Source organism: Diceros bicornis, chromosome 5, assembly GCF_020826845.1.
Source record: "Diceros bicornis minor isolate mBicDic1 chromosome 5, mDicBic1.mat.cur, whole genome shotgun sequence".
NCBI lineage: Eukaryota > Metazoa > Chordata > Mammalia > Perissodactyla > Rhinocerotidae > Diceros > Diceros bicornis.
The window spans coordinates 54848946-54876838 of record NC_080744.1 but is presented as its reverse complement, the minus strand read 5'-3'; the positions used below and the strand labels follow the sequence as shown (position 1 = coordinate 54876838).

Sequence of the window (27893 nt, the reverse complement as noted above, 5' to 3'; positions counted from 1 at the left end):
AGTTGTTGATTGCTGAAAGACACTTAAAACAATGTTGGACAAAATTATTTGAATCAGTTTGATCCTTCTGAGTCTTGATTTTAAGCTTTTTCATGGCTGGCTCAGAGCAGCCTTTGCTCTAGGGTTATTTTAGTCCCACTACTACGGTATGATCCTTCAGAGAACTCTGCTTGATGCCCTATGTGTTACAGTGTCTCTCCACTCTGCTTGGTGGAAAAGGAAACTATGCCTAACTGTGTATGAGCCCCAGTAATTGTTCTGCTTACTGCTTTCCAGTAGTTCTTTCCCTGACCTTATGGATAGATCTATAGTCATTTAAAGACTCCAGGAACTCCTCTTCAGATCTCCAGTAATGTAGCCTGCAAAGTCTAGATACCTAATCCTTCCCAAAATTCAGTTTCTGTCCTCTTAGCCAGTGACACTGCTGGACTTTGTTTAGATTCTTTCTCTTTGTGCTGTGGCCTAGAAACTAACTCCAGGCAGTGAGCTGGGATAATCATAGGGTGTCCCTCATTTGTTTTCCATTGCTCAGAGACCACAGTCCTCCTCTTCCTGAAACAGTTTTTAAATGTATTTTGCATGGATATCTATTTAGAGTGGGAAGGCAATTCCCATGGCAGTTAATTTTTCATGGGCAAAACAGAAGTCTGTCTATGAATAAAATTTATTGTGAAAGAGTTTTACTGAGTAGAATATCCCCTTTTTTAGGAAGTTAATTAAAAGGTTTGTTCTTCTCCATTTGGAAATGTCACAAAGTCTCTTTAAGTTTAAGACAAACTGAAAGTCTCCAATTTCAACATTCTTGGACTAACACGAAGAATATCAGTGCTTTATTTTTCTTACAGGGTCTCCTTTTTTCCAATACAAATCATGTTTTAAAAAATCAGGCTTTATCCACACTAAGCTATTGTAAGGAAATATATAGTATTGGGAGACTTGATATTATCTTTACCAGAAAATGCACTACCGTCCTGTTCACTTAAGCTCTTATTAAATTATTATTTTTTCTTCCTAGTTACCAGTTGGGCTTTAAGAATTGCACAAGTGACAATTTATATGGCATTCTCAGAATTTGATTACTTAAAAAATAAAAAATGATAAACTATCAGTGACTTCACATAAAGTGTGGATGAGTCCTTTATCAGTATCAAAATTTAGCACACAATGAGAATAAGAAATATCTATATATGGCTGGTATCAGAATGTGCACTTCTCACTTCAATAGAGAACACTCAGTACCTCTTAGGAATAAAATTCTATTCTTTTAAGCTCTCTCTGAACAGGTTGTAAACATTTGTGATTTTCTTTTCTGAAATTAGCCTAATCTTTTGTAATAAATTGAGTTTCTGTGTTTGGCAGAGCTTCTGGAGATTAACTTAAGAGGCAGGAGTTTGAGGAATTAGAAATATATTAAATTAAATGTGTTCAAATATTTCCTTCCTCTCATGTATTAAGTACTTTGCAAAAATAATTACTTTAATTTTCTTTTGTGAGAGAGAAAAACTTTTCCTTATATATTTCATTATTCCCAAATAGAAATAAACTTTCATAAAATACCTATCATATCTTATTGTCATATTATTTTTACCTTTAAAGACAGATACATTTGGAGACATCATAACTTGGTAATAAGTAGGTAATCCCTCTATTGTGTTGTATTTTTTATATCCTGATAATTAAGCATGGTATCTTCAGTAGAGATTATGACCATGATTATGAAACTGCAAAGCACCTATAGGAAGGGATGATTAGATTCCTTATAATACTGAAAAAAAACTTTGAATTTTTCTGGTTGCTAACATGTTTTGGGCTACTGAAATACTCATGCCTTTATGGCCCCATTTTTGCTTCTAAATAATCAAAATAATATAATTGAATATCTATACAAAGGGCTAAACTTTTAAAAATTCATAGATTTTTATTTTCATTTTGTTTATAGTATATTTATGCAATATGAAAATGCATTTCAGGTTTAGTATATTACTTAGAAGAATAAGTGCAGAGTCTTCTCCCTTTATATAATTGTATACTTAATGATAAAAAGGAAATCATGATGTCATGATGCCTGTGGTTCCTCTGGTGTTCTTTGTTATCAATTAAAAAATAAACCAGATTTCTAATTCCCCAGTTCCTTGGGGATTTATTTAAAAGGCAACCTGAATTTTTACCTTCATGAAAAACATTGCATTGTTTACAAGCTGAATATTAAAATAATATAATTAGAATGAAAAGTGTTTTCCTTTGGGGTTCTCTTGAGAAAGAGAGTGAGACAGAGAGACATCTTGGGATATAGCAGGGAACATGTTGTCTGCAAAGCTGATTTGATATTAATGCATTCTGCTAATCAAGTGTATTTTCTGTATTGACTGAAGTTAACATTAATCCTTTAATTTGCAAATACTACAGTTCTAAAAATTACATTTCCTAGTTGATCACTGGTGGTTATGCTACATAGTGTCATTGTAAACTCACTGCAGAACAGATTACTTACACTCACTCTAGAAGATGAAATTATCCCCAACATATCTTGCAAAATTAGTAGAAATGCTGGTTGCTGTTAAACCTGATCAGCTGGTATCACAGCAGGGTACTTGTGAAAAAATTACTTAATATCTCTTTGTTTACAGTCTTCTCTGAGGTGAATATATTTAATGTAATTATTCAACTGCTAACCAGCTACTGATGTTAACTATTTCTGTTTAAAGAAGTTACATTTTTAACAAAACCTATGCCACACTAAGGTTTTATTTTCCTAAGAATTTTATTTTGTGTATATATCTAGAAAAGGAGTCTTAATGAAGAGGTCTTGTGCTGATTAAGCCCAAAGGTGTTATTACACAGAAGAAATTTGATCATTCTTGCATCTTCAGAAAGGGTAGTATGGTGTAGAATTTAAAATTTGGATTTCGTAATCAGCCACTGATTTATAAGACAATTTGGGGACAACCTACTTTACGAGTGCCTCAATTTCCCTTTTTAAGCAGCAATTAAACTTTAATGAGACCACTGTGGATTTAGTGAAACAGACGGGAACAAACTTAGATAAAAAGAGTGACTAAACTATAATCTTCTGTTCTATTCTATTCTATTATTATTATACAAAAAAATTATTCCAAATCAGAAATGGGTAAAATATGTAAATATAATGCCCTTAGATGTACGTGTAGTGCCTGTTGATTTCAAGAGGAGCCATGCAAATGTATACGAGTAGAATTTGATTCTGTCTCTTCAGTTGGCTCAACAATTTAGTTTTTTAGTTATATTTATGTTGCACTATATCCTTCAAACAGCTCCCAGAATGAATGTATTTCATGTCTTAAATCATTAGACCAGTCTTAAAATTGCTTTCTCTTTCTTTACATAAATATTCTTATGTAGCTGGTTGGCTAACAAGATCACTTGGTCATTCAGGAAACCTCTAAGCCAAGGCCTATTAATTTTTCTTGGCTCTGAAATATGACCTTAAACTGGCAAAGAATCTTTTAAAAAATATATTGCTCCCCAAGCATCACTCTAAGAAGCAGAAGGTAGCTGGATTGGCTATTATTTTGGGATTTGGAAAAGCAGCTTAATGATATTCATATTAGAAATGATAAACTTGGAGAGTTATAACTTCTTTCTCCAATATATTATTAGGCTGAACCTCAGCTCACCTCTTATTTTGATGGAAGAACTTGTGCTGTTTTCCTGTGTTTGAGTTACCAGAATTCTTGAATTTTAAAAAGAAATCATAGTTAGAACAATTCAGTATTACATAATAATTTTAGTTATTTATGTTATTATTTGTTGGAGGTTGGAAGTGGTACGCGTTTTTGTTCATATCAAGTTCCTATACCCAGCACAATTTCCAACAAATAGTGGGTACTCAACTAGTATTTGTTGGGCAGGTGAATATCGGCTGCGTCTGCATCCTTCTGTTGCTGTGCCCTTGTTATAACTGCATAACTGGGCTCCAGGTGTCACACTGTTGTGCCCCACTTTCTACCCTGAAAAATATCACTTAAGGTCCAACCAGGAAAAAGGAGCCACTCTAAATCAGAGGGAGTTTAGTGAAGGGAACTGGTTACACAGGTGCCAGAAGAGCTGAGAAGATAAAAAGAGGATGGGAAGGCAACCCAAAAGTTAGCAGCATCAGGAAGTCACACCCCTAGACTGGAGAGACAGAAGGAGGAAGTGGAGTCACCACAGCTCAGTGCCTGGGACCACCCGATAGAACCTGAAACCACAGAGGACCTGAAATACTCTGTCTTTTCCCTTCCTTCTGCTCTCCAATTTCTCATTAGAAAACCCTGCAGAATACCGGCTGATATGGGAGCATAGGGAAAGCTGCCTGTACTACCTCTCCTCCCCCCTACCCCCCAACAGAGCAGAGAAAGGCAAGGAATGAGTCTGAGAATAAACAAGCCATGGTGTGACCCACCACCAAAGGAGGATGCTTTAGGGATAATGCCAATTTTGTGCTTTCTGTCTCCCACTTACATGTCCATCTCTGCCAGTTACTCTGCCTAGTTACTCTGACGAACCCAGTATGACTTTACCAGTGACGCACCACTAGCATCCTTTCATCCTAAGAAACTCCTTCTTGGAGCACCTGACAACTCAAGATCGAGCAGCTGGCCTTATTTTAGACTCTGCTTGCCCAGCCCAGTAGAGACGAATCAGCCCAGTGGACCTTGCTTCAGAGCTCATCCACCAGCTTCCCAGATGGTCTCATGCCAAGAGCCAGCAGATGATCCACCCGAGTTCAGGGTAGAGAGAGCAAGTGATCTTGATGACCCAAGCCAATGTCCAAGTGTGATGTGATTAGGGCAGCCTGTGCATCACCACAATTCTAGGCTTACACTTTTCAATGATGATATTTTTCCTTTAGCTATCATTGGTCTTTCATACTTATTTTATGATTCGTCAATGAGAGTTTAATTTGTGTTGTGAAATAAAGACTAGCTACAAATTAAGATTTATTATTATTATTACCACTCATAAAATCTTTCACTAAGCATCTGCTTTGATCTCTATAACTCCATGATATTAAGGCAGAGTTTCTCATCCTTGGCGCTATTGACATTTGAGCTGGACAGTTCTTTGTCGGGGGCTGTCTTGTGCATTGCAGAACTTTTAGTAGCACCCTTCACCTCTAGGCACTAGACACCATCAGCACTCCCCTCCCTCAAACCGTGACGACTAAAAATGCCTCCAGATGTTGCCACATGTCCCAGGGAAAGTGGAAATCACCCCTGGTTGGGAACCATGTGTTAAAGGGAGTACAATTATCCCGATCCCATTTTACAGGTGAAGAAAACAAACGTCAGAGATGTTAACGGAGTATGCCAGGTCTTCTTATACACTGTCTTATATTTTAAGTTTTTATGTAGGCTATATGTCAAATATCAATGAGAAATTCTTGGGGTGAAACTTTTTTTTTTTTTGCTGGTCTGGAGCAAAGTTAAAATTGGGAACCAAAATGCGAGAAGAAAAGGCACCACTTACTATTTTGAAATCCACATCTAGGCCCTAGAAATTGAAGTGAGAATCTTGATTTTGATAACTAAAAGGTTGAGGAATATTATCCTAATAGCTATACGTTGTAAGAAATTGAGTGTTAGGACTACTGGGGACAGCACTGGAATTTGCTTAGCAGGGAAAATAGCACTCGTGGCTTTCTATCTGGCTTTGACTTAATGACCAAATTATTTTAATTTTTTCCTACATTTTAAATCTTTGGTTTCTTCAAGATAAGAACATCTTAATTTCCCTCATTACATCTGTCTGCTCATTAATGTGGATATCTTCCTCTTTGTCAGCAGTTGGCTACCAGATGAAGTTTAGATAAATGGTCGTCAGCTTACCTTACAGTTGTTCTATGATGGAGTTTGGGTGGAAGAGTTACAGCAGATACTCCCAATAAGAACAGGCTATACTCTCGCTCTGTGGTTCATTGAACCCATATGGATAAGAACAGCTGGAAGGATGGATTTGCTACCCGAGGCCAGCAATTGTGTTGCCAACTGTGACTCCCACTTGCTGACCCTTATATAATGCATTGCAGTTGAAGGAATGTTGATCACTCCTTTCTATTTTGTGATGGATGGTGTTATTTAAAACCGATGGTCTTATAAACCATTGGTGAGTTTCCACATCTCACAGATGTGAGTGAGGCAGACAGTCAATAAATAATGCCATGATCTAGAGGAACATGCGCTGCTCTCTACCATGCAGGCTAAATTGTCCTGCTAACAAGCAGTTATGAAGGTAGCTTAGACCCGGAATGGAAAGGCTTCTAGAAAAAATGGTTTCTGGCTGGTATCGTTATAAGTAAACTTTCTTCTTTCCAGGCCTGTGTCTTAAGATTGCTCTATATGAGATGCTTGATTCCTAGGTCACCTCCTGAGAGCACCTGCCTTACCTAGAATGCTAATACGTGGTTAGCAGAGTTACAACAAAGCTTGAGAGGACAAAGTCTTACTGATTTAGATATACTCATTCAAGCTGGGGTAGCAGGTGCCACTTCACGAAAGGTGATTATCTTTGACTGTATAAGGTCATGTGAGCCATCCACAGAGAGTTGTCTGGAAGGACTGTCATGGTTGACACCATTAACATCCACATAACTCGCCTGGCACTGAGTCCATGCTCCTCAAGCAAGCTTCCAATTACAACTTGGCTTTCCAAGTAGCCCTATCTCCAAGTAGAGTATAGGGCAGACGAACAAATGGGAGTGTCCTAATCATGTCCTAGTCAGTACGCATGACAGGTATATTTTTCATTACGTGAATTAATAAATTAGCATCAAGTTGAAAAATGAATAAAGTCAGTTAAGGAGCTTTTACATTCACAGAAAGGTCGGATGGAGTCCTTGTAATCTAGCTACGTTCATTTGTAGAGAAAGAAGTAAAATGAAGCAGCAGAGTGGTTTTGGCACTTAATCAGGTATTCTTAAACATACTTTTCCAGTTGCTGTTCGGAGTTTTCTCTCCCCAAGAAGATGGCAAGTTTCCTCTAGGCAGGAGCCATTTTTTCTACTATTTTTGTATGTATTATAGTGCATAGTGCAATGCTGGGGACATGCTTAACATTCACTTAAAACTTATCACTTGTGTTCTGGCTCCCATAATATATTGAATTAATTAATTAAAGTAAAGAGGCATTTGTTAATATAGAGAACAGCCTATTACAAGTACAGTGGAGAGCTATGATATGATGACTTGGTTGATTTACAGCATTATATACAGTAGGGCCACCTGTAGTAAATCTCCATTGCTGTGTAATCCATGATGCCTTTTTCTCAAGGAACGTTTATTGTGAGTTCCAATATATGTGTGTGCCTTAAAGAGCAATGGTAGAGGCGACTGCTGTATTGGATTTATATAAAGGAAGGAAAATTCTAAACGTATCAGGAGGGTGGGTAGTCGAATATACTGGTAATACATTTACGATCTTAATTGCTATTGTGGTATTTGCCACACTACTTCCCTAAACACGAAGACTGGAACAGTGAAGAGCTCCACAAAAAGAGTTTTTTGGAATAATTCTGTCCTAGATGTTGGCATGGATTTAAAATACTGGGACAGAGAAGGCTAATTCAAATAGGAATTTCTCAGATCAAGAATAAATGACTGTTGGTTAAAATCTGTATTTATCCCCAATTTTGCTGGTTATTAATGGTAATAATTTAATGTTGGATTTACTTTAAGTTGCTTTGAGGGGCTGGGCCCGTGGCATAATGGTTAGGTGCGCGCACTCCGCTGCTGGCAGCCCGGGGTTCGGATCCCAGGTACACTCCAGGGCACCGCTTGTCAGGCCATGCTGTGGCTGCATCCCATATAAAGTAGAGGAAGATGGGCACAGATGTCAGCCCAGGGCCAGTCTTCGTCAGCAAAAAGAGGAGGATTGGCATGGAGGTTAGCTCAGGGCTGATCTTCCTCACAAAAAACACAACAAAAAAAGTTGCTTTGAATCTTTGGATGTTTATGTTTTTGCCTGGCTTTGAAATACTGTTTTAGTCTTTTTGGTAACCTCTGAGCTGTCATAGACAAGGTGCTCAATTGTGTGTATTGTACCTGAAATTTCCAGTGTATCAGTCTCTTGTGGCTGCTCTAACAAATTATCACAAACTGGTGGTTTAAAACAACAGAAGTTTATTCTCTCATGGTTCTTGAGGCCAGAAGTTTGAAATCAGTATCAGTGGACTGAAATCAGGGTATCAGCAGGGCAGTGCTCCCTCCAGAGGCTCTGGTGGAGAATCTACTCATTGCGTCTTCCAACATCTGATGGCTGCTGATCCCTTCGCTCGTGGCCACATCACTCCACTCTTTGCCTCCATGGTCATGTTGCCTTCTCTTCTTTCTGTCAAATCTCCCTCTGCCTCCCTCTTATAAGAATACATGCAATTGCATTTAGGTCCCACCTGTATATCCAGGATAATCTCATCTTAAGATCTTTAATCTAATCACATCAGCAAAGTCCTTTTTTTGCCATATAAGGACACATTCATAGGTTCCAGGGATTAGCATGGGGATATTTTTTTTTGAGGGGGGCATTATTCAGTCTACTTGAATTATTTATTAATTGGTATAGCACTTTAGTTCAAACCTCTTTTCCCTCAGTATTTATAAGACATTTTTTCCATTGCTTTCTAGTATTCCATGGTACATATAAGAAGTGCAATGCCAGTTTAATTACCATTCTTTAGTAAGTAATCTTGTCTCCCCTGGTCTCAAACACACTTACACATACTAGAAGTTTAAAAGGTTTTCCTTTTATTCTCAAATGTTACAAACTTCTCCAGGATTTGTCTATATATTCTGCGTCCCCCCACACCTGTATTTCTATAAAATATTTAGCATGTCCTTTCTATCTAACTACTTAAAACTTTCTTCACTTCAAGGAAATATTCTCTGTAGTATTCTTTATTTGTTTCCCTCCATCTTCTCTATCTCTTTTTAGAACTCTTATTAGATAGATTTTGGACCTCGAACTATCATCTATGACACTTAATTTCCTTTAAACTTTTTATCCCGTTGTTATTTTTGCATTGTATTCTGCAAAAATCCCTTTGCTCAATCTTTTGGCTTTGTATATTGAACTTTAGTCTTGTCATTACTGATATTCATCTTTTCTGTTTGAATTACTTTTTCTTTTGGCTCTCATATTTTTAATTTCTAGATGCTCTGGATAGTTCTTTTTAAATAGTAGACTGTTATAGTTTTATGGCTCTGATGTTTTGAATCTCTGAAGATTTTAACTATGCTTTTAAAAATTCTCTTCTTTTTCCTGCGTTAATCTGTTTCCTTTCATTGAAGTACTATACAAAGATAAGTTGGGTTCATTCCGCACTATTATAAAGCCATATGATAAGAACCTTTTTGTGATTTCCACACTTAACTACATCAAGCTGAGCCCTTGAGAGAGACATGCTCAGCCTCAGATGAATGCAGTTGTCCAATTGTTCCAAAATATAATAACTCTAAGATTACTCATAGAAAGAGTACATTGAAATGGGCAATTTCCAACTTACTGACAGCTAATCTTCCCTATCAGGTTGTGAACCTTTTGAAAGTCGATAATCACATTTTATCCAATGCTGTGTCTGCAGCCGTTAGCACAGTTCTGGCCCATAATTACTGCTTAATAAAATATTTATTAAATAAAAGAATGAACAAATATATGATATTCCAAGTTTCACATAGATTATTACTTGATTTATATTGAAGGCAGAAACTAGAGAAAATGAGGTCTTTTGGGAAGAACGTTTTATTCCAGATTTCATCATTTATATATAGTTGGACTGAAGTAAAAATATAACCAGAGGACACATCTTACAGAGGGCTTCCTGGACGCTTGAGAATGGTCACAGTCACTAAAGAGCACTTTCTCTGCCTGCCCATTCTCCTAGAGATAAGAGGTAGGAGAGGCTGCTTTAATACCCCTCATGTTTCCATGCCTCTGTTGGAGCTCTTCCTTCTTTTACAAGGACCCCTCCCCCAACCCTGCCCCATCCAGCCTTCCCTGACTACTTCAAACCACCTTGATCTCTTCATTTTGAGCTACCATGGGACTTTTTATGTGTATCACACTGTTTACTACTTCAGTTTTGTTGAACAAATATTTATTTTCTCTATATATGGCTCTAAGCTAGGTTCCAAAGGTGATACAAAGATGAAAAAACTTCCAGTCCTGCTTGCAAAAACCTTCAGCCTGGTAGGGAATTTAGTATATAATAAATAGCTGTAATACAACTTAGCAGGACAACTAACATGGGAAGTTCAGGTGGGAGAAATGATATCTACCTGGTGTAGCCTCAAAAGGTACGTGGCTTTGGCAGTGGGCTTGGAAGTTGGACAGGTTTTTGTCAGAAGATAATGGAGGGCCAATGAGGAAAAGAGAAGATAGGAAGAAGCAAATATGTATAAAATGCTCAACTAACACTACAAAAGGCAGAAAAAGAGTGGAAGACAAAAATAGGAACAAAGAATAAGGGTAACAAGTAGAAAACAGTAATAAATATGGTAGCTACTAATCAGAGTGGATCAAAAAACAAGACCCAACTATATGTTGTCTATGAGAAACCCACTTTAAATATAAGACATTTATAGATTAAAAGTAAATGGATGGAGAAAGATAGACCATGATGATACTAATCAAAAGAAAGCAGGAGTAGCTTGATTAATTTCAAACAGAGCAGACGTCAAAGCAAGGAAAGTTATCAAGGATAAAGAGGGGCATTACATAATGATAAAGGAGGGTAGTCAATTCTCCAAGAAGACATAACAATCTTTAACATGTATGTACCTAACAATAGAGTGTCAAAATACGTGAGGCAAAAACTCCTTATATGTAAGGAGAAATAGATAATTCTACTATTATAGTTGGAGACTTCAACAGTCCTCTATCAGACATGGACAGATCCAGCAGGCAGAAAATAATTAAGGACATAGTTGAACTCAACAATACTATCAATCAACTGGATATAATTGACAACTATAGACTAATTCATCCCCCAACAGCAGAATTCTTTTCAAGAGCACATTTCACACTCACATGGAACATTCATCAAGAAAGAACACATTCTGAGCCATAAAACACAACTTAACAAATTTAAAAGAATACAAATCATAGCAAGTCTGCCCTTAGACTATTACAGAATTAAACTAGAAATCAATAACAGAAAGATAACTGGAAAATCCCAAAATACATGGAGATTAAACAACAAGCTTCTAAATAACACATAACTTAAAGAAAAAATCTCAAGAGAAGTTTAAAAATATTTTGAACTAAATGAAAATGAAAGTACAACTTATCAAAACTCGTGAGATGCTGTGAAAGCAACAATCAGAGAAAAATTTACAGCATTGAGTGCATATATTGGAAAAGAAGAAAAATCTAAAATCAATCACCTAAGCTTCCACCTTAGAAAGCTAGAAAAAGAACAAATTAAATCCCAAGTAAGCAGAAGAAAAAAATGTTAAATAGTAGAGGAGAAATCAATGAAATTGAAAACAGGAAATCAATAGAGAAAATCGATGAAACCAGAAGCTGGTTTTTTGAAAGGATCAATAAAATTGATAAGCCTCTAGCCAGGCTAACTAAGAAAACAGAGAGAGGACACACTTTACTATATTAGTATTAATATAATCTGACATACTGTTACTAATACAGTAAAGTATGTCAGAAATGAAAATATCAGAAATGAAAGAAGAGCTATCACTACAGATCCCATGGACATTAAAAGGATAATAAAGGAATATAGTAAAGTATGTCAGAAATAAAATATCAGAAATGAAAGAAGAGATATCACTACAGATCCCATGGATATTAAAAGGATAATAAAGGAATACTATGAACAACTCTATGCCCACAAATTTGACAACCTAGATGAAATGGACCAGTTCCTTGAAAGACACAATCTGCCAAAACTCATACAAGGAGAAATAGACACTCTAAATATGCCTATATCTAATAAAGAAATTGAATCTATAATTAATAACTTTCCCAAACAGAAAATACCAGGCCCAGATGGGTGCACTGGTGAATTCTATCAAACATCTAAGGAAGAAATTTCCCCGATTTTCTGCAACCTCTTTCAGAAGATAGAAGCAGAGGAAATACTTCCTAATTCATGCCATAGGCCAGCCTTACCCTAATATCAAAACCAGACAAAGACATTATTAAAGAAAGAAAACTACAGACCAATATTTCTAATGAACATAAATGTAAAAATCCTCAATAAAATATCAGTAAATCAAATCCAGCAATTGATAAAAAGAATTGCACACCAGGACCAAGTGGGATTTATCCCAGGTAAGCAAGGCTGGTTCAACATTTGAAAACCAATTAATGTAGTCCATCATATCAACAGGCTAAAGAAGAAAAATCACATGATCATATCAATAGACAAAGAAAAAGTATTTGACAAAATATAACATCCACTGACGATAAAAACTCAGTAAACTAGGAATAGATGGGAACTTCCTCAATTTGATAAAGAATATCTATAAAAAATCTACAGCTAGCATCATACTTAATGGTGAGAAACTAGGAGTTTTCCTACTAAGATCAGGAAGAAGGCAAGAATGTCCCCTCTCACTACTGCTTTTCAACATTGTACAGGAAGTCCTGGGTGATGCAATAAGACAACAAAAGGAAATAGGAGGTATACTGATTGGGAAGGAAGAAATAAGACTATCTTTATTTAGAGATGACATGATTGACTATGTAGAAAATCTGAAAGAATCAACAAAACAAACAAACCAACAAACAAACAAAAAAACTCCTGAAACTAATAAGTGATTATAGCAAGGTTGCAGGATACAAGGTTAATACACAAAAGTCAATCGCTTTCCTATATGCCAGCAATGAACAAATGGAATTTGAAATTAAAAACACAAGGCCATTTACATTAGCATCCCTCACCCAAAAGAAATACTTAGATATAATTCTAACAAAATATGTACAAGATCTAGATGAGGGAAATCACAAAACTCTGATGAAGGAAATCAAAGACAAACTATATAAATAGAGAGCTATTCCATGTTCATAGATAGGAAGACTCAATATTGTTAAGATGTCAGTTCTTCCCAACCTGATCTATAGATTCAACACAATCCCAATCAAAATCCCAGCAAATTATTTTGTGGATATTGAGAAACTAATTTTAAAGTTTATATGGACAGGCAAAAGATCCAGAATAGACAACACAATATTTAAGGAGAAGAGCACTTGGAGGACTGACACACCTGATATCAAGCCTTACTATAAAGTTATAGTAATTAAGGCAGTGTGGTACAGGTGAAAGAATAGACAAATAGACATGAAATATAATAGAGAGCCCACAAACAGACCCACATGAATATAGTCAACTGATCTTTGACAAAGGAGCAAAGGTAATACAATGGAAAAAAGGTAGTTTTTCAACAGTGGTGCTGGAACAATTAGATATCCAAAATTAGATGCAAAAAAAAAAGAATCTAGATACAGACCTTACACCATTCACAAAAATTAAGTCAAAATGGATCACAGACTTACATGTAAAATATAAAATTATAAAACTCTTAGAAGATAACATGGGAGAAAATCTAGATGACTTGGGTTTGGTGATGACTTTTCACATATGACACCAAAGGCATGATCTATGAAAGAAAAAATTGATAAACTGTACTTCGTTGAAATTAAAAATTTCTGCTCTGTGAAAGATACTTTCAAGAGAATGAAAATATAAGCCACAGACTGGGAGAAAATATTTTCAAAAGATGTATCTGATACAGGACTGTTATTTAAAACGTACAAAGAGCTCTTAAAACTCAACAGTAAGAAAATAAACAACCCAATTTAAAAATGAACCAAGACCTTAAAAGACCCCTCATCAAAGAAGATACACATCTATTAGAATGGCCAAGATCCAGAGCACTGACAACACCAAATGCTGGTGAGGATGTGGAGGAACAGGAACTCTCATTCATTACAGGTGGGAATGCAAAGTGGTATAGCCACTTTGGAAGACTGTTTGGCAGTTTCTTAAAAACTAAACATACTCTTACAATACAATCCAGCAATGATACTCTATGGTATTTACCCAAAGGGGTTGAAAATATGTCCACACAAAAACCTGCACATGGATGTTTATAGCAACTTTATTCATAATTGCTGAAACTTGGAAGCAACCAAAATGTCCTTCAGTAGGTGAATGGATAAATAAACTGTAGTACATCTAGACAATGGAATGTTATTCAGTGCTAAAAAGAAATGAGCTATCAAGCCATGAAAAGATATGGAAGAACCTTAAATGCATATTACTAAGTGAAAGAAGACAAACTGAAAAGGCTACATACTGTATGATTCCAACTATATATCATTCTGGAAAAGGCAAAACTCTGGAGACAGTAACAAGTATCAGTAGTTGCCAAAGTTTAGGGGGAGGAAGGAATGAATAGGTGGAGCATAAAGGATTTTTAGGGCAGTGAAAATACCCTGTATGATACCGTGATAATGAATACACATCAATTACACATTTGTCCAAACTTAAAGAATGTACACCAATAGTGAATCCTAATGTAAACTATGCACTTTGGGTGATGATGTGTCACTGTAGGTTCATCAGTTGTAACAAACCTACCACTCTGGTGGTGGATGTTGATAATGAGGGAGGTATGCATGTGTGGGGGTGGGGGATATATGGGAAATTTCTGTACCTTCCTCTCAATTTTGCTGTGCACCTAAAGCTGCGCTAAAAAAATAGTCTTTAATAATTAAACAAGAAGCAATCATGTGAGCAAAGACATGGGGTCAAGAAAACTGAGGCATTTTCATGAAACTGAAAAGTTGGCTAGTTTCCAGGCACAGATAGTATCTGGTTCTCTGACAACAGCTAAGTTTCTGCATGACAGCAACGGACTGGAGCCAAAGAGTTGATGGATTCTTTGCGGGGCATAAACACTCAAGTTTACTTACTGCCTACCTCACACATCTATGTAACCTGCCTGGTCCCTTTAGGCGTACAGTGGATAAGAAAGAATAATTCTAAAAGTATTTGGACAGCTTTTTTGAGATTTTGGAGGATCTTGATTGCCCTGATAAGGAGTTGGTTTTCCAGCTTTTAAGTGTTTCTCTACACTTATTACCCTGCAGGCTGCATATGCTATCAGAACTTTGAAGATTACAGAGTGGCAGTGAGGAGCTGAGTCACTGGATTTCCAGAGCATAGGTGAGTGGACTGGATGTTTAAAGCTTAAAGCTTTGCCCTGTTGAGCTATAAGCAACCACTGAGAAACATTGAGCTAAATAGAAAGTGCCTTCCATCAAAGAATAAGTATCTTGGGCACTGGGAATAAATGTATCTCACACTTATCTTGGACCTTCCATAACTCCAGCAGAATTCTACCCTTGGACCAAAATTCATAGCCTTACCAAGGCCTATAAGGCCCTGAATGATTTAGCCTCTAACTATCACAGCTTTTTGGGTTGACTGAGTTGATTTGTTTTCTTATCTCATTAATTTCTCTCTCAAATTTGGAAGTTATCTATGCTACTTCTATTCTTTCACTGGTTGTCCTCAAAATCTTATCATGCATCTTAAATTATAAAATTAATTAATATCTTAATGACTTTCTAAAATAATACAGAATACCTTGATCAGATTACTACTTTTTAACTGATATAATATTATTGCTCAGAAGTTTACATGCTCTTTTAATCCCATTAGACATTATTATTTTTATATAAATAATTATACACTTTACCAATTTCTTTGATTGTTTTCCTTCTTGCATCTCAGACCTTTCTTCTGAGATTATTTTCCTTCTTTCTAAAGAAAATCTTTTAGAAATTCCTTTAGTGAAGGTTTGTTGATGATAAACTCTCTCCCTTTCTGTTTTTGTCTTTAAAATCAGAAAATATATTTAATTTACCACATTCTTAAAAGATGAGGATAGTCTTAAAACTTAGAAAGATACCTTTGCTGGATACATGATTATAGGCTGACATTTATTTTTTGCTCATCTCTTTGAAGACATAATAATTCACCATCTCCTGGTTTCCACTGTTGCTGTTCATCTAATTGTTATTCTGTGGAGATGCTTTGTCTTTGCTCTCTTGCTGCTTGTAAAATCTTTTTTGTTTTGTCTTCAGTGCTTGGCAGTTTCACCACACTATGTCTAGGATTTACTTAATCTTATTGATCTGTTTGGTATTAGCTATGCTTCTTGTATCTATGGATTTATATCTTTCATCAATTCTGCAAAATTCTGTCATTATCTCTATGGTGTCTTTTCCATTCTCTTATTTCTATCCTCATACAACTTTGGTTAGACATATGTCAGATCTTTTCTTTTCCTCTTTCGTTTCTCTAAAGTTCTATTAATATTTTCCATCTCCTTGTCTCTGTGTTGCATTCTGAGTAATTCCCACTGATCTATATTCCAGTACACTAATTCTCTCTTCAGCTGTGTTCAATATGCTGTTTAATCCTGAATTAGTTTTTTTCTTCAGATGTTTATTTTTAAAATAAACTTCATTGAGTTATCATTTACGTAAAACAGAATACACCTCTAGTAAGTATACAGTTTGGCGTTTGACAAATACACTCACTTGTGCGATCATCACCCAAAATAAGAATATTAAGCATTTTCATAATCACAAAAATTTCCCTCTTTCTCTTTTGATCTATTCTCCTCCTCCCCCAACCTTGACCCCTAGCAACTACTCATCTGTTTTCTGTAACTATAGGCTAGCTTTTTCTATTTTAGGATTTTATATAAATGGAATCATATAGTATGTGCTCTTTTGTGATTGGTTTCTTTCACTCAGCAAAATGCTTTTGAGATTCATGTATGTTATTGTGTGTATCAGTGGTTCTAACCATTTTATTTCTGAGTAGTATTCCATTTAAAGGATAAAGATATCACAAATTGGTAGCCCATTTTCCTATTGATGGACATTTGGGATGCTTACAAATTTTTGGCTCTAATGAATGGAACAGTTATGAACATTTGTGTGCAAGTCTTTGTGTGGACATATGTTTTTATTTCTCTTGCTGGATTGTATGATATATGTATGTTTAACTTTAAAAGAAAATGCCAAACACTTTCATAATGTAGCTGTATATATTAATTCCCCTCAGCAATGTATAAGAATTCTAGTTGCTCCGTACGCTCACCAACACTTGAGATGGTTGTAACCGTTCTAACAAGTGTGTGGTGGTGTCTTGTGGTTTTAATTTGCATTTCCCTAATGATTAATAACGTTAAGAATATTTTTATGCATTTAATGGCTCTTCACATATTTTCTTTGGTGAAACGTCTGTTCAAATCTTTTGACCATTTTTTAAATTGGGCTATTTATATTCTTATTGTTGAGTTGTAAGAGTTCTTTATATATTCTGGAGAGTAGTCCTTTATCAGATCTATGTATGGTATACTGTTTGAGGTTAGGATTGAGGTTCAGGATTTTTTTTTGTCATGTAGATATCCAATTGTTCCAGCACTATTTTTTGATGGGACTGTCTTTTCCACATCAAATAATATTGGCATCTTTGTTGAAAATCAATTTACCCCATATATCTAGATCTACCTATGAACTCTATTTAGTTCCATTGAGCTATATAACCATCCTTATGGCAGTGCCATGCTATCTTAATTAATGTATCATCATTACATGTAAATCCTTAACTTTGATCTTCTTTTTCATAATTATTTGGCTATTCTAGGTCCTTTGAATTTCTATATAAATTTTAGAATAAGCTTGTCGATTTCTACAAAATTGCCTGCTCAGGATTTATTCGAAATTGCATTGAATCTATAGATCAGTTTGGGGATGACTGATACATTAACAATACTGAGCTTTCCCATCCATGAACATAGTATATCTCTCCTTTTATTTTGGTCTTCTTTAATTTCTTTCAGCAATGTTCTATAGTTTTCAACAAACACGCGTGGCACATATTTTGCTAAATTTCTCTTTTAAATGTTTAATGAATTTGTTGGTGCCAAAATAAATGGTATATTTTTTTAAATTTCAATTTCCAATTGTTTATAGCTAATATATAGAAATACAATTAAGTTTTCTGTATTGACTGTGTATCCTGTGACCTTGATAAACTCAATTGTTCATTCTCCTTACATTTTGTAGTTCTACTATTATGTGTCTAATGCTGCATGACAAATTAGCCTCAAACTTAAATGGCTTAAAACAACATTTATCATCACACAGTTTTTGTGGGCCAAAATTCTGGATATGACTTAGCTGCATCCTCTGGCTCAGGGTCTCTCACAAGGCTGAAACCAAGGTGTTGGCCATGGCTGCCATCATCTCAAGGCTTGAATGGAGAAGAATCTGCCACTACAATGTTGAACTGAAGTGGTGAGAATAGACATCCTTGAGTTCTCTCTGATCTTAGAGGGAAAGAAGTCAGCCTGTCACCATTAAGTATGATGTTAACAGTATGATTTTTTGTAGATCCCCTTTATCAGCTTGAAGTTTGATTAAACATGTTGGAAAGCTAAGTATTAAGGGTAAAATTTTTAAAAGGCATCTTTTAATATGAAACTAAAATAAAGACTCACAATCTCTTTTCTAAAACCTATGAGGTCTGTTATGTTTAGGAATTGAGAATTTTTGAATTTAGAATGATAATTTAGTTCATATAGTATTTATTACTTAAAAATTCCTTGGGGACTGGGCAATACCTCATAATCGAAGCCGTAATTATTTCTGCAGCAAAACATGAATGTTCACTCTACATGGGATAAATGGAATTCTTAATAGTCTCCTCTCAGTTCAAGTCAGGTTTCCCATTAAATGAGCTCCAATCAGATCAAGTTTTGCTACCAAAAGTGTACTGATAAAACTGTTCATAGCTTTTTTTGGGGATTTTAAAATTGCAAATAAGAGATTGAGGACCCGTAACAGACAGTACTAATAAACAGATATGAGAGAGAAAATTTGGATGGAAGTCAAAGCATACTAAAAGCCTTGCTTTAGGAGAAGATTTTGGTAGAAAAATAATTCTAAAGCACCCAACACGAGAGGCAGCATGACAGAGGTCTCAACTGAAATAGGCAGTTGTCTTAACTGATTGAAGTTGCATTATCTTAATTTTTCAAATTTGCAAAAACATGTGACTATATGAACACATTGCTAAGCACCTCCCAAGCCCTTGGGAAAGATTTATACAAGTGAGAGGCCTTGAAGTTTAGACTTCATTAACTTCTTGGTAAACCTGACTGTGTACAAGGAAACAAAATTGTTAAAGTAATGGCTCAGAGCCTGACTCTATCTGCCCCCTTCAGCAACAATTACCTATATCCTTTAGTAAAAACGTTCCTATGAACTTTATATATTTATATAAAAACAAGCTCATACTATGCATGTGGTTGTGCTCCTTGCTTTTCTCCACTCAAATTGTATTGAGCACATTTTCCCTCTATTTTATTCTTTTAATAGTTGCATAGAATTTCATCATATGAACGTCCCATAATTTAACCTACCTCCTATTTGATGGGTATTTAAGTTGTTTATAATGCTTTGTTCTCACTAACAATACTGCAATGAACATTTTTGTAAATACATCTGCACACATATCTATTTCCATAAGAGAAATACCTAGAAGAGATTGCTGTGTCAAAAAGAAGATATATTTAAATTTTTGATAGGTTCCTCTAAATTGACCTTCCTAAAAGTTTGTACAGATGTACTCCCTACTAAGTGCATATTAATGTGTCACTTTCCTTACTCCTAGCACACACTGGATGGGATCATTCCACACAATCTTTAAATCTGATATGGTATCAGATACAGATATGGTATCTGTAATGATTCCTCATTGCTTTGATTTGCATTTCTTTTATCATTAATGAAATTGAGCATATTTATTTTTATTAATAGCCATTTCCTCTGCCATTGTCTGTTTTGTCTGTATGTTTAGTTTTGTTTGTCAATTCTGATATAGGGGTACTCATCATTTTTATTGATTCGTAAAAGACCTCATTATTGCTACCAGTATTTTTTCTTTGTCTTGTATTTTGCAAACATTTCCCCGAGTTTGTCGTTCCCTTTTGGTTTCAGATAGAGCTGGTTACAAGGTTTGACTCTACTATGCTAGCTGTGTGATTCTGGTACACAATCTAAGCCTTAGTTACCTCACGCGCTAAAAAGGGGCAATACCAGTGTGATGGTTAGTTTTATGTGTCAATTTCACCGGGCCATAGGGTATCCAGAAATTTGGTCAAATATTATTCTAGGTGTGTTTGTGAGAGTGTTGCTGGAGGCAATTATCCTTTGGATGGGTAGATTGAGTACAGCAGATTGCCCCTCCCCCCCCCCCAAGGTAGGTGGGCCTCATCCAATCAATTAAAGACTTGACTAGAACAAAAAGGTTGAGTAAGAGGGAACCCTCCCTACCTGACTGCTGAGCTGAAACATTGGTCTTTTACGGCCTTCACACTGGAGCTGGAACATCAGCTCATCTCGGATCTTGAGCCTGCTATCTTTTGGACTGGAACATCCACCATTGGCTCTCCTGGTTCTCAGGCCTTCAGACTAGGACTGCAACTACACGTTGGCTCTCTTGGGTCTCCAGCTTGCTGACTACAGATCTTGGGACTTCTTAGTCTCCAAAATCACTTGAGCCAATTTCTTATAATAAATTCCTTTATTATATATACACACACTCTATTGGTTTTGTTTCTCTGGAAAACTTTAACTAGTACAATCAGCTATCTTACAGTACTATTGGGAAGAAAGGAGTCAATATACATGAAGACTTAGCTTAGTTCCTGTCACAGAGTGAGTTATCAAGTGAAGGTTAGGTAAAGTTTACTTTATTTAATTATTTTTTGCCATTCAGAAATTTTACATAGTCAAATATATTAATCCTTTCCTTTATGACTTTATTAAAAAATTTTTTGCTAGTATTTGTCAAATGCTCCTACTTCTTGTGTTTAAAAAGTTAATCCATCTGGAAATTTATTTTTATATGTGTGTAACTTAGGATTTAATATTTTCCCCCAAATGGATAGCCAGTGCATGCTATTTATTGAATAATCTATTTTTTCAGTGTTCTCTAAAAGCCCTGTTGTCAGGAAAGTCTTTTAGATCAAGGGAAAAACACTTCTATTATCAAGATTATAAACTGTGTATCTGTATATCGACATAGAAACATACCCCAAATAAGCTGTTTCATCTTCTCAATCTGACAACCTAGAGGGAAAGAAAACAAAGAGATATTTGTATTTTTCTTGTTTACACACCTGCTTATGTAAAATGCAAGATGTTAAATCTGATTGGTGTCTTAAAAGCCATTTAGCAGTTAAACATAATCCAGGCAAACAATGGCAGAGGAAAGATATTGATTTTGTGTCACACAAATGTAGGTGGAACATCTCAGCCTTAAATGATGCTCCCAGGGCACTTTTCGGTGTGATCAGGCAAAGCCGGAGAACACGTTGTATTTAATGATGTGAGAACTCGTTTCTCCGAGGTCAATGGTATGTGCTTAACCTTTAGGCTCTCGCATGGCCGGCTGCCCCACTGGTTTATGGAGTGGAGGCTGGCCGACATGATTGGGGATTTAGGGCAGTGATGACTTGATCTCGTCGATGCTCGCTGCTCTCACCCAGAGATGGGGAACAAATCCTTCGCAGGTGCTGCTGCCTGCGCTTCTCTGAGCTGCCCAGGCCTGTCTTTCATTTCAGATTTACCTCCCGAGGTGGAAGGAACACAGCCGTCTTTGGAAAACGGGACTCCTCACGTCACCGTGAGAAAAAATGGTTTGTTTTAATTGAGCTTTTAACGCCTTAAACAGCATACATAAAGGCAAACATAAAGTCTAGATGACTCTAGATCAAGACTGCTTTGTTATTATTTCTGATTTTGCATGAGCTTCCACTTTGCGCGTTTAGTGTTTTCCAAAGTTGTTCTGAAAAATACTAGTTCTTTGAGACTCTGCTAGGAAGGAAGGAGGGAAAGAAGGAAGGAGGGAGGGATGGAGGGAGTGAAAGAAGGAGAGAGGGAGGGAGGGTAAGCTAGCTGACGTTCATCATGTTTGGGGCATAGGATACCCCCCTTGGGGGACTCGCAGTGCACTTCAGCAATTCAAGTTCAGCTCCACCAGTTAAGAAATGTGTTTTATTTACAACTCAGGATTTTTAATTCATATTTGAGCCTGCAACCCATTTTTTAAAAACGTGTAACATCTGTTCTCCTATTTGGCAAATGTTTCTATTTGGTACACTGCTTTAAAATTGTGTGTAAAACAAAACTTTGCCTATTGAATGCTCTTTACCATTAATTTCCATTATAAGCCAAGAGGTGACTTCTTATGGAAGGAAAAAATCGACCGTATTACATAACCAAAATATCAGGGAAGAATTCCTACCTTCATGCTAAAGCTCTACATTCCACCTGTGTCGATGTGCAGTTAATGCTGCCCTGTATATCTTTCAAAGAAGTTAGTCAAGCAGACGAAGCATATCACTCTGGAGCAGACGGGAACCTAACCAGGGCGTACAAACAGCTTCTCCATTCCCAGAGGAGCAGACCGAGGTGGGCAAAAAGCCACAAACGGATTTTCCTCTGGCTGCTGGCTGAGTTCTCTCTCCAGTTTTGTCTTCCTTAGGACAGCTTCATCCCCAAACCGGAGTCTTCTGAATTTACAGGCCACACCCATTCGCAACAATGTTTGCCAGAAGTGTCACTTTGAGAAGCTTTCCCTGAAGGCAAGGAAAAACCAATCCCCCGCCTCCTGAAGCCCTGTGGTCTGACACTGTGATGAGACCTTCTGACCTTCCCAGGTTAGCCTCACCTGACAGAGTGGCTGATACCCAGGGATGATGAGTTCATGGGCCAAAAGCACCAACATCTGAGGAGTGCAGCTGTTTCAGAGAAAAACAAAGCCTTTTTAGCAGCTAATAATATGATTATATTATTTTTATCCTGTAACTTTTTGATGTTGTGAATTATGTTGCAAGACTTCCTAATCCTGGAGTAAATTTCTGGAGTAAACCCTACTTAGTCATAGAGCATTGTTGTTTTTATATGCTGCTAGATTCTCTTTGCTAATACTTGACTTAAAATTTTGCATTTAAATTCCTGAATGAGATCGGGCTATAGTTTTCTATTTTTATTTCATTTTTTTCAGGTTTTAGTGTTAAGATTGTGTTGGAATTATAAAATGAATTGGGGTACTTTCTAACTTTTTATCATGGTCTGTAATATTTTGAATTATAAAGGAATTATCTGTTCCTTAAAGATGAGACAACTCAGCTGTGAAACTCTAGTTCTGGTTCTTTTAAAAATGACAAGTTTTCAATCATTTTTACAATGTCTTCTATGCTAACTCATCTATTCAATTTTTGTCCTGTTTTGTAAATCAGTTTCTTTTGCAAACTTTTTTTAAACAGCTTTATTGAGGTGTAATTTGTGAGGTCGCAAAATTCAATTACTTTTAGTGATGTGCAATTTTTTAAGTGTACAGTTCTCTGATGTTTAGTAATATAAATCAATTTTAGTTATTTATATTTCTAGAAAATATCCATTTCCTTCAGATTTTTAACTGCTTCCATATAATTGCTCATAATATTTTCCTATAGTTATACACTTATGGAAATGTTGGCTTTTCCAATGAACATGCCAGTGTGAGAGAAAAGAGAAGGAAATGGAGATAACGCCAGAGGCAGTAAATGAACTGGGGGGAGCACGTTTGTTGAAACAGCCGAGCAGTATGTAAGACAGGAGTTACAAAGTGCAATTTTTACCTCCCCAATTGGAAGGACTTTCTAACTGCTAGTCTAGTTTAAGTACTCAAAGTTCCCTGGATGGGAGCCAGGACTGAGAAGTTTCAGACCAGGGAGGCAAAACCACAACATCTGGCACTTTCTGTTTCTTTGTGGTTTTTTAAGTTGGCCATTTCCTTCAATTAAGAATTCTCATAACACCAGTGTGTTTTACCACTTTACGTGGGGAAATTTCACTGCCTGTGTGACCATATGTCAAACAGTTTTTAACACCAAGAATCCACCAAGCTGAACCCTCCACGTTAAAATCAAAGTTGTATATAAAATGCTTAATACCACTAAACTGTAGAATGATCATTCATGTGGATATGTTAGATAAAATGTAATATGAACCAAAGCAAGTATGAATTTATGCCCTATTTTTAAAATCAGTTTTATTGAAGTATAATTTACATGCAGTAAAATTCACCCTTTTGAGTTGTACAGTTCAATAAGTTTTCATAAATGTATATAGTCCTATTACCCATTATCAAATTCAAGATATAGAATATTTCTCTCATCTCCAAATTTTCCCTTGTATGCCTTTCTAATCAGTCCTCTCTCAGGACTCCCAATCTCTGGCAATCTCTGATCTGATTTCTGTCTCTATAGTTTTGCCTTTTCAAGATTATTATATAAGTAGAATCATACAGTATGAAATCTTTTGTGTCTAGCATCTTTCAGTCAGCAGTATTTCTGAGATTCATTTATGTTGTTGCATGCATCAGTTCATTCCTTTTCATTGCCGAATACTATTCTATTGTATAGATATACCACAACTTACTTATCCATTCACCCTTTAAAAGATATTTGAGGTGTTTCCAGTTTGTGGCAATTATGTATAAAGCTGCTCTAAATAACATACAGGTTTTTGCGTGGATATATGTTTGCAGTTCTCTTGGATAAATACCTAGTGGGATTGCTGTATAGTAATGTGTGTTTAACTTTATAAGAAACTACCAACTGGTGTCCAAAGTGACTGTCCCATTTTGCATTCCCACCAGTAATGTAAGAGAGTTGGAGCTGCTCCATCTCATCACCAACTCGTCATATTTTCAGACTTGTTAATGCTTGGCCATTCTTGTATGTATGTAGTGGTATCTCATTGGGTTTTTAATTTGTATTTTCTAATGATTTATGTTTTTATTTGCCATCACATCTCTTCTTTGGTAAAGCATCTGTTCAAATTTTTGCCTATTTTTAAAATTGACTCATTTGTTTTCTTATTATTGAGTTATGAGCTCTTTATGTATTCTGGATATAAGTCCCTTATCAGATGTTTGTTTTGCAAATATTTTTCCCAGTCTGTAGCTTGTCGTTTCATTTTTATAACTGAGTCTTTAGAAGAGCAAAAGTTTTTAATTTTGATAAAGTCTAATTTACTGATTTTTTTTCTTCTATGGTTTGTGCTTTTTTTGTGTTCTAAGAAATCTTTATCCTAACCTAAGGTCATATGTTTCTTCTGGAAGTTTTATAATTTTAGGTTTTACATATATGTCTATGATTCATCTCCAGTTATTTTTTATATATAGTATGAAGAAAAGATTCAAGTTCATTTTTTTGGCATTCAGTTGCATTTAATTGTTCTAGCACCATTGTTGAAAAGACTTTCTCCACTGACTTACCTTGGCACCCTTGCTGATTATCGATTGACTGTATTTCTGTGGGTCTATTTCTGGACTTTCCATTCTATTCCATTCATCTACATGTCCAGCCTTATGTCAATGTTACACCATCTTTATTATTGTCACTATTATTGATTAAGTCTTAAGATCAATTATTGCAAGTCTTCTAATTTTATTCTTCTTTTCAAAATTACTTTGCCTATTCGAGATCCTCTGCTTTTTCCATACAAGTTTAGAATCAGCTTGTCATTCTCTACCACAAAGCTTGCTGATGCTTTCTTTGGGATTTAGTTGATTATAAAGATCAATTTGGAGAGAATTAAAATCTTGACAATATTGAGTCTTCCAATCTATGAACACACTGTAGCTCTCTATTTAGGCCTTTTTTCATTTCTCTCATTGATGTTTGATAGTTTTCTAGCATGCAGCTCTTACACTATATTTTGTTAGATTTATCCCTGAGTGTTTTATTTCTAATGCTACTGTAAATAGTACTGTTTTTTAAATTTTAATTTGCAATTGTTCATTGTTAGTATATAGAAATACAATTGATTTTTGAATATTGTCTTGTCTCCTGTGACCTTACTAAACTTACTTATTAGTTCTAGTAGTTTTTTAGTAGCATCCCAATGCTTTTTTGAATGAGTTATATCCTGTTATGTCTCAGGGGTGGGGGCTATTTATTTTTTGCCTGATACCTGTGTGTGCCTGGTTAAAGAGTGATAGAGATTTTTGAAGCCTTATAATGACCACAAAATTACCAACTTTTTAGGCCTCTTGCTCTGAGTGCATCCCCTGTTTATAAAATAAATCATAATGTCCATCGTCTGTACTTGACTAGAAATTGTTGCTTCTCCCAAGTTGACTAACAGGTGTTTTCAGGACCTTCTGGGTTAGGGGCTAAGATATTGGTGATAGAAGATTGTATGTGTGGGCTATGGTGTATGTGTATGGATTTTGAAACCGACTGTAAAGTTCCTGGGTAAAGATTGGGGGTGGGCTTCTACCAATAGGTAGCAGAGAGGGATGGTGGGTGCAGAATTTGGAGACCTTCCGGAAAAGTCTTAAGCTCCATCGCTATGTCCTAATTGTCAGTGTGGGACGATATGCCTTATACTGGTGTTTCCTAAATTGAGTTCTGTGATACTCCAGTTTTTTTCCTTCTCAGTAAAAATTCCACGACCAAATAAATTTGGGAAACACTTCGTACCATATCCTCCTCTTGGAGTTTTACAGTATCCATTTGTGTATTAAAGGCTGTGAGAAAACCCAAAGTAAAAATGCATGTTTACACAGCTTTGTTTAATCCAGCATTCCCCAAATTCATTCGACCACAGAACCCTCCTTTAATATAAACCCTCCTAATATCCAAAAGCTTTTTAGCTTATGCTCTGCAAAATACACTCAGGAAAATACTGCATGGATAATTCTATGATCTCTTTCTTACCTTCAATAGAACAATACTCATATTGGTTGTAATGGTTATTACTCATAAGGCTTTTATGTAAGAACAAGCTGATTGCTACAAAATGCTCTGAGCAATAGAGTGTGCTTAGAATTCTAGAATGGAGAGAGGTTTATGTTTTAGATGTCTTTCCTTTTGTTTGGACTTAGAAATGACAAGCAAATATTCTCCCAACATATGCTATTGAACTAAGCCAAGGGAATGATTCTCCCACACACTCAGTGTTTCTTGGTCTTTCCTGATGTTCTCCTTTGCTTATACTTCAAGCTCTCTGTCTTGCTTTGCTCTGATTTGGTGCAAAACAGAGCCATCACACTGTAAAGAAGATTTTCTACAGAGGCATTGTACCACCTGCCTCTATGCTTGTGCGATGATCAGGGCGATGGGAGAAAAACAAAGTAGATACTCTTCATTCTTCAGAGAAAGTAAGTTTCTAATGATTGACAGCATGCAATTAAGCAGCACTAAAATCAACGACATTGCAATTTTTAGTGTGAAGCAGCTTGTGTTGTAACTGATCTTATTTGGGACAACAGCTGATGACAGGATTTGTGTTGATCCTCAATGCAAAGTTGTAGCTTTTAAGGAAAGTGCAGCTGGAAACCTGCTCCAAATTTTCTGCATCTGTAATTAAAAGTATAAATGTTTCAAGTAGACTACATCCTATTAGTAAGATTTTAGGAAACAAAAAGTTAATTTATTCACATCCGATCTGGTCTGTAAATGCCACCATTATATGCCTTCTGCTGGCCTTTGATTAGCTATGGATTAATAAAACTTTTATACCTCCTTTGTCAGCCTCATTTTGAACTCTGTTTTTGCATACTGTTACTATTAAATAAATGAATTAGTGTCCAGAAATGTGTCATGCATATTACCTAGCAGCAGGAAGCATAATACAGTGGTCAGCTCCCCAGGAGCGTTATAAATCCTAATGCGCTCGGTAACCTGCTCACGTGGACCTATTAAAAGCATGATGATTTAGTGGAGCAGTATTTGTGCTTAACAATGGAATTTTAGTTAATTCAAAACAATGTAAATCAT

General features: G+C 35.9%; 1 long non-coding RNA gene across 2 annotated transcripts in view; it reads left to right on the top strand.

Annotated features, from left to right (window-relative positions):
- LOC131406139 (uncharacterized) overlaps positions 1–27893 on the top strand; it is a 75319-nt gene that overhangs the window by 21253 nt on the left and 26173 nt on the right. For both annotated transcript variants that reach the window (XR_009220074.1, XR_009220073.1), the window contains exon 3: positions 15121–15196. This is a non-coding gene — a long non-coding RNA (uncharacterized LOC131406139). The remainder of the gene's footprint in view (positions 1–15120; positions 15197–27893) is intronic.